This window comes from Solanum pennellii, chromosome 9 (genome assembly GCF_001406875.1).
Source record: "Solanum pennellii chromosome 9, SPENNV200".
NCBI lineage: Eukaryota > Viridiplantae > Streptophyta > Magnoliopsida > Solanales > Solanaceae > Solanum > Solanum pennellii.
In genome coordinates this window covers 42,914,150-42,922,295 of record NC_028645.1, presented here as the reverse complement: position 1 = coordinate 42,922,295, position 8,146 = coordinate 42,914,150, and the positions used below count along the sequence as shown (strand labels likewise).

Below are 8,146 nucleotides of genomic sequence, written 5' to 3'. Positions count from 1 at the left end.
TGAGGAGAATTGAGTTCATTATTAAAAATGAATATGACGGGACTAAGTTTTCTACAACATCTAATACTTTAATTTTTAAATGAGAAAAAACGATTTCTTAACGAGTTAATGAGGAATCTGTAAGATAAACTATTTTAAGAAATTTTTTTAGTAATTATCTCATATAGTGGAGGAGTTATGATTTATTTTAAAGAAATAACAAAATGAGCATGAGTTATACATTATTGGGAATAATATTGAGCACCGATATGGAGATTAGTTCATACAACTCAAAATCCTCATAAACCATGTATGCCAACATAGGTAAAGGATTATACTTTTTACTTGATTCCTTGTTGGGTTTAAGCATAGCTTAGTTGATCCACGTAGTTGAAGATGTAATATACTCTAGCATGGTATAGGAGAGATCTGTAAGTGTAGACGAGACGTTGTATCATAAAATTGTTCTTAGTGATGGTTGTTTGTTAAAAAATCTCCCAAGTAAGAGTAAAGAGTTTATTTATGTATTTTTATACAAATTGAGTTATTCTCTACTATTTGAAAATATCTTTATTCATTGAATCTTACCATCATTGCTTTCATACTAAGTTGAGTTAAGTATTCCCGATTGTGTTGAGTTTTTTTTTACTAAGTTGAGTGGTGTATGTCTTCCTTTCTATAAATTCAAGCCTTGTGTTATGTTGTTGATTTCTCCTTACCTACTTGTACATTTAATATACTGACGTTATTTGTCCTATATCATTTCATGATAGGGATGCACGTGTTCATGATCATCAACTGATACTCTGTTGATCCAATCAAATTAGAGCTACCTTTGGTGGGCGTGCTTGATTTTAGAGGGCTTAACATTTATATAATAGTTTTTGTTAGGATTTCATGGGTCTTGTGTCAACTTCTATCATAGTACGTTAGAGGTTTCATTGAAAGTAGTGTTTTGAAGAGTCTGCTCCATTTCCAATGCTAATGTTTAAGACAGGAGTTACCTTTCTTGTCTAGTTGAATGTATTGAGAATTTTTTTAGTTTATTTATTTGTAAGAAAAATTAGTAAAACTTTACTTTTGAGTTCATATATTGTTAAATACATCTTTCGCTGAGTATTTACCCATGACAAGGCTTCATTCGGGGTGTTCGTACTCCAGGAAGAGATGTTCGAGGTCCTTTAAGGAGATATGTTGATCGTCAAAATAAAGGGATACCCAATGCACCAGAAGTGCAAGCCCAAGGAGAGGTCATTGTTTTAATATTTCAAAGACATCCATTCTAGTTCTGAGCGTCAACAATCGTTAGTAACTATAGTAACCCAACTTAATGAGTTGCAGTCCAGTCCCACAGGGAGTGGTACATGTTTATGATTCAAGAGTAAAGTGTGAATATGTTCAATTCAGCCATAGGAAAAGACATTTATGAATAAAAACATCATTCAAATTAGGGGGATGACACGACTGTCAAATAAAGGATTTTTGTTTCTAATTATCAACTATAACAACAAGAAATAATATGAAATAACAATAATCAAACAGATTATTTGGGGTGTAATTCAATTATAGGCTAATAAAGAGAAATGAGTAATTGGAACGGTTAGAAAATTTATTTAAATTAGTGAATAAGCTAGACTATTGGGGAGGAAAACTTTCTCTCGAATAATTTTCCTCGAATCAAGATGATTTCTTTTGGACATCAACAAGCATGCGAATCAGAACAACCTGCACTTTGATCCATTCACTCTCCCGAGTTAAATATGTGGAAAAGGGTATAAGATTCAGTCCCTCGAGCTGAACTTGTTACAACCCAATACCCACCGACCATCAATAAATAATCTGTCTAAAAACCTCTCTCTATTGACAAGACAAAAAAATGAAGTTAGAACTGCATTTTGAACTACAACTTTTTAAATTAAACCACAATTATTGATTGAAACAACTTTGAAATAATGCTTAAGCTAACATCATGAACTAAATAAGCCCATAATAATATAATCACACCCCATGAATTGGGGCTTTAGATAAGCATCAAAAAGATAAAAATTATTACCAATTCAACTTTCCATCAACATGCTAAGATTATTTTCATCTTTACGAAGATCCAAATTAAAAAACCTCAAAGAACCACAAAAGTGAAAAATCTCAATCCTTCAAAGCTATGGAAAAAACTCCTCACAGCTCAAAACTCTGAAAAATTATATAATTCGACGTCAAAATAAAAGATTATACTAAACGAACTATTCATAAACATATTTGTAGTATCCAAAAATATGACTGCAAAGAGCCATTTGTTATAGTAAGTCGGGCTCCCAATTACACTCCGCGGTCTGTCTTTTTTTCCAATCCATCACCTTTCTTCCTTGGACTTCAGTATCCTCCATGTCTGTCACATCGGGCAATGTAGTCACTGCACCGCAGAAGCACTCAGCGACTTGACGACTGCTCCTTTCTCTTGCCAACTTGGTTCTTTACTACAAGACTGGTATACTAGAATTTTACGCGGTCAAATGGAAACTCGGTGACTCGCCAAACAGAATTGGTGATAACCAGGCATTTTTTGTTCTTTCTTTCAGCTCCCTTTGAACCTTTCTTGCAACTTATTTTGCTTGCGTTGCTCCTCAATCCATAATCCTAAAAATCAAGGATTTAAATTCATCTATTGACACAAAAGAGGCATTGGAGGTCACTAATCATATACACATAGATCCCTAAACGAGTCCAAATCTAGGACTCATCAACACCCCCAACTTTAGTTAGCTTGTCTTCAAGCAAAACTCATGTTTTTCGTTCAAAAAGGATGTCTTAAGTAGTCCTACAGAAAACTCAATAATGAATGCACACAGCAAGAGTCAATTTACTCATGCAAGGATCAATTGTGCAATCAAATATTGAAGTTGTGATTCACCACTATCAAAGATTCTCAAGTCCATAATAATTTGTTCATATGCAAGTTCAATCTCAATAAAGCTACTAAAATGCACTCACACAAAGATAATTTCATATTCCCACTATTGTTCAACAAATTATAGATCCCGAATCACAAACAAATCTCACACTCACAAAGATGAACATATGTATGAATTCATCCATAGGTTTGGCCTGATTTTCCAACCAAAATATGCTTAAACACAATCAAGATCAAAAAGGTCTCTTCAGGGCTTGTAATGGGACTGATATGTAAAGGCATGTCATTAGGCTCAATGGTTGCTATCCTAATGAAATGTTGTATGGACAACACCTGCTTTACTTTTCTTCAACATTCTCATTCATGTTCAAAATTTACCCCACTATTCATTTTCCAGGGAATACTCGACACCCCATTTATTTTGAGCTTTCAAAACTTTATTTCAAAACTTATTCATTCTTTTTCTTTCACTGTTCACTTTCATTTTTTTGTATGGAAGAGTTCCATCTTTCTCAAAATATAGGTAAATTAAAGGGGAACTTTTTGCATTTCATGATGTACCTTCTCTTTTCACCACACCCTTAACTTAGACTTTTGTCCTTAGTTTTCTATTCAAGCAAACCACAATACAAAAGTATTCCATGTGAACGGATAAAGTGAATTCTCACTTTCTAAAGTCTCTACCCATAAAAGGGTAAGGCTCAAAGGGTGTTCAAGCAAGATTCACATATTCACAAGGTAGCCCACAAAAGAGGTATTATGTCAAATTATTTCACTCTTTAAAATGGTTGCCTAAGATCATTTCAAGAGTTTTCTTCACTTATTGAACCAAACCAACAGGGCAATTAAGTTCATCACACATGGTTCACAATAAGTTTATACCACAATAAATTGACACCAATGTCAAACAAGACTCCACACTTTAGCTATTGTGTAATGTTCATAACAATGGACTCAGTTCGATAATAAGCTAGTAACAGCGAGATGCAAAAAATTCACACATTGCCTATGCAACTTCATTTGGCCTCATCGTAGCCGCAAATTCATGTTTGTTTGATAAAAAGCACTATTCAAGTCATCGGTATTGATCATATATGATACTCAAATTTGCACAAGAATATCCACATTCAAACACAATAAAAAGGGTGGCAAAAACTTCTTAGAAGAGTCCAAAAACCATTTACAATTAAACAAGGAGCCACAAGCTCAGATATCCACAGCATAGTGCCAAAACACAATGTATAGCAGAAAACCTAATATATACAAATAAAATATAATTAACACAAGAGGTAGGTATATAAATGCCTCACTCCACCACAAATAAAAAGAAATTTATTTTCAAATGCAATAAAACCCTAAAAGACAATCAAAGGGGATATAGAGGGAGGTAAGGACAAATCATGTCTAAGCAAATGCTCCATTTGTCGGGGCATCAAGGCCTGGTGAAACACTTTGATCTTGGGCATCAGAGCACATAGTTACCTCACAAGTAACGGCTCCAATGGACCGAACCATGGTGGTGTCTCTCAAGTATCACTACAAGAAAAACAGTCTCTAAGGAAGGGAAATATGGTCCTAGAAAGTCAAAATCCGGTCCCAAATAGTCTTTTGAGACGGGAAAAGGCTGGTTCCCACCCGTTCTAAAATGTTTCTTCGCTAAAGGTTAATTGAGACGGGTTCCATTTACTGGTCGCTAAACGTACTTAATGATGGAGTCAAAGCTTGTTGCTAATGTACTTTTAAGGATTACATATCTTGTCCCAAATAAACGATTTTTATCTTAAAAACTAGTATTTTCTGGTCACTAAAACCTTTTGAGACTAGAAACTAACTCGTCTTAGATTACTTTTTATGGACGATCAACTACCTCGTCCTACATTACTTCTTCTTGACGAGCAACCACATCGTCCTAGATTATTTTTCAAGACAAGAAACACCTTGTCCTAGATGAGCCTCTAGGGACAAGAATTCTCATCCTACATGAAACTTTTAGAGACAAGAAACTATCTTGTATTAGATGAACTTCTAGAGACGAACAAAATTTTTGGTCTCTAATTGACCACCAAAGATTATGTATCTTCATTTCACAAAAGTATTATAAGTTCTACCAAAAAATATAAGATGGAAATGATGAATCTCAATAAAAAAAAGCTGATATAAATATAAAAATAGGTAAACATCCCATGGTGTAAGTTTCAATATTGAATTGAAAAAACAAGTTTAGCATATTGACAATATCCCAAGCAAGACTATGATTTCACGTCATAGCACAACTTTCCTAGAAAAATAATAATTTTCCAACATCTTCTAAACTTTAATCTTGACTTGAGATTCATTCTTCACAAAAGAACTCGAAAATTAACCAAGCGATATCCAAAATATCAACAAGCTGCAACAATATAAGAAAAATTGATTAAGAAAACTTTGTTGATATAAATTAACCAAGAATACAGAATATATACCAAAGAACAAATTAAGTGGTGTAAGCTAGTACAAATGAAGAAATTCTTCATCAAGAAGATTTATATTATGTTTTAGGAGAAATAAGTTATTGCAGAATAACTAAACAAGCATAAATATCATTGTTTCAGCTATAAACCAACATGTTATTATTATAGCAAGGAATCAAAAAAGTTACAACTTTTTTCTTCACATCATTATTCCTTGTAGAAACCAACCAATCTTAAAGTGTGTGGCTACAACTGCACGTGCAGAAAATAAAACAAAAAGAAATAACAAAGGAAATAATCTGTTAAGCAATTCAAATGATACAGGTTTAGTGAGTTACTTGATTCTATAAACAAGATCAAGGTGCAACTCAAATTTCTGTTTTGCTGGACATTAGGACGAGAGATTCTGTATATGGATGGAAAACATGATGTACAACAACAACAAATATCCATAATTTATCTAAATAACCCTGATAGTTATGTCAAAGTTCTTCTGACGTCGATAAAAGCCTATTCATAAGGGTTAAGTTGCGGGAACTCTTCACTTTCGATACCGCACCCGTGTCGGGTTCTCCAAACCACTACTTTTAGAGAATCCGACATGCACCCATTGAATTTTTTTAAGAGTCCGAGCAACATAGTATAAGGGATAAGTTTTAAGGGATAAAACTCATTGTTGTATATGGCTAAGATGTTCTTACTGTGAGGCTACAATGTTGTTACTACTTCTTTCCTGCAATTTTTTATCTTAAAATCTTATTCTTAGTGGACAAAGAAAAACTTATATATGATTGACTGTTTATAAGGGCTGAGAGATTTTTGTATATGGTCGAGTATAATGGTTCTTTCGCTTATGTATGCTAGCACACAAGAGAACAATTTCCAAGGAATCTAATTAAAAGTCTAAAAAAAATGCATATCAATTTTTAAAGTTTTATCTAGAGAGAAAAGGACACAAAAATTAAAATAACTGGATATAGCTAGAACATTTCAGATGTGGTAGCTATTACTACAATAGTAGCTGCTAAACCAATAAAACTCAATGCAAATCAGTTTTCCTTTTTCTGTCTAAAAAGAAACGACACAGAAATTAAAATAAATGGAAACTATGTATAAAACAACTCTGTTTTATCAACAAAATCTGCACTACCCTAGTACATGTATAAAGATTCATAATTAGAATTATTGAATGTATCATACACTTCTTGGTAAAATGTTAGGAAGAATCAACGTAAATTATGCAGGAAGGGAGTTGGTCACAGATTTTTTTCCTGCCAACAAAAGTGATAATACTTACTGAACAAAATTAACTTATATACGTGATCAAACAGCCACATTCTAAGAGAGAGAAAAAATCACCAGCAAAGAATTTCAGAAATGAAGAAATTTCTTTAAATTTGATCAATCAACTGATAGTTCAGCCATACACCAAATGCTAAAACGACTATTTTCCAATAGAATTTGGTAAAGTATTACTTACTTGGTCAGATAAAAAGTCAGTGGCCACTTAAATGATACGGGTGATTTCATATGCGGGCTATGCAATTGTTGAGAAGCAACGAATTCTTTCATTTTTCTTATTTATTTCAGCTGATCTTCTATGGTAGACAAGCGATCACTCAACGATTTGTTTTCCTCATTCAAATATTTGTTTTTCTTTTGAGTTGAACGTAGATCAGATAGAATTAAATTTTAGCTCAACAGATTGAAAGTGAATTGATTTTAAATTTCATACCCAGTTTAGTTGTTTGGGAGGCTTGCATAATTTGATGAGTAGAACAAGGGAATTTGATTTGTGTGTTCTCTTTCTCAAGGACCACAGAATTCTTATTGATTGATGTAATATTCTTGACTAGATTCCACATTATTTTCAGAAATCTCTAAGGATGAGCAAAGAGATCCAAGTGTTTGCTCTTGTCCCTTCCTATTGCATTTGGAACCAATAAATCGTATTATCCAATCATTGATATTTATTTCCTATTATATGTGGAATGAATAATACAACTGATTTTTAAAAAACACAGTTGTTTCAAATTCTTTGTTACATGAATAGAAGGCATAGAAACTTTATTAAGTTCTTTTTGTTGTCCCTTCTAAATAGTACTTGGAGAAAAGAAAAATTCACCGATAAATAGATAAAAGATAATATATTGATGAGAGGATATGTATATACTACAAATCTTACATGTTTCTACTTCTTGGATGTATTATTTAACTATATCACTAGATTAAAAAAATAAATTGTTAGATAGAACTTTTCCTTTTAGAGGTTGTTTGGTATGAAGGAAAACATTTTCTGGAAAAATGTTTTCCAATTTTCTCATGTTTGGTTGGGGCAAAAGTTTTGGAAAATGTTTTCCAAATTAACTCATTTTCCTCAAAATTAAGGAAAATGACTTCCCTTCAAAAATTAAGGAAAACATTTTCTAAATCTCTCATCCGATTTCAAATTACATTTTTTTGGGGAAAAACATAAATTTAAAAAAAAATATTTTCAATTTCATAAATTTTTTTGTATTCTAGTAAAAATAAAAGCTGTTCGTCAAAAATATTTTTCATTCATAAATCAAACACTAAAAATCATTTTCAAAAAATGTTTTCTACTCACCAGCCAAACATGAGAAAATAAGTCCAATATCTACTTGTTTTCCAGGAAAACATTTTCTAGGAAAACATTTTCCATGGAAAACATTTTCCTTCGTACCAAACACACCCTTAATGTCAAAGATTTAAGTCCTCGTCCTCGTCCTCCTTCAATTTCCCCGGGAGCAACAAATGAGTATCTGATACTCTTGTTCATAATTGATTT

At 32.6% G+C, this 8,146-nt stretch overlaps 1 long non-coding RNA gene across 1 annotated transcript; it reads right to left on the bottom strand.

Annotated features, from left to right (window-relative positions):
* Positions 1 to 5,018: 5,018 nt before the first annotated feature.
* LOC107030586 lies at positions 5,019 to 7,400 on the bottom strand. Its single transcript, XR_001458108.2, has 2 exons — positions 6,818 to 7,400; positions 5,019 to 5,276 (listed from the first exon to the last, which is right to left on the bottom strand). It is a non-coding gene; the product is annotated as an uncharacterized LOC107030586 (long non-coding RNA).
* Between the last annotated feature and the right edge of the window lie 746 nt (positions 7,401 to 8,146).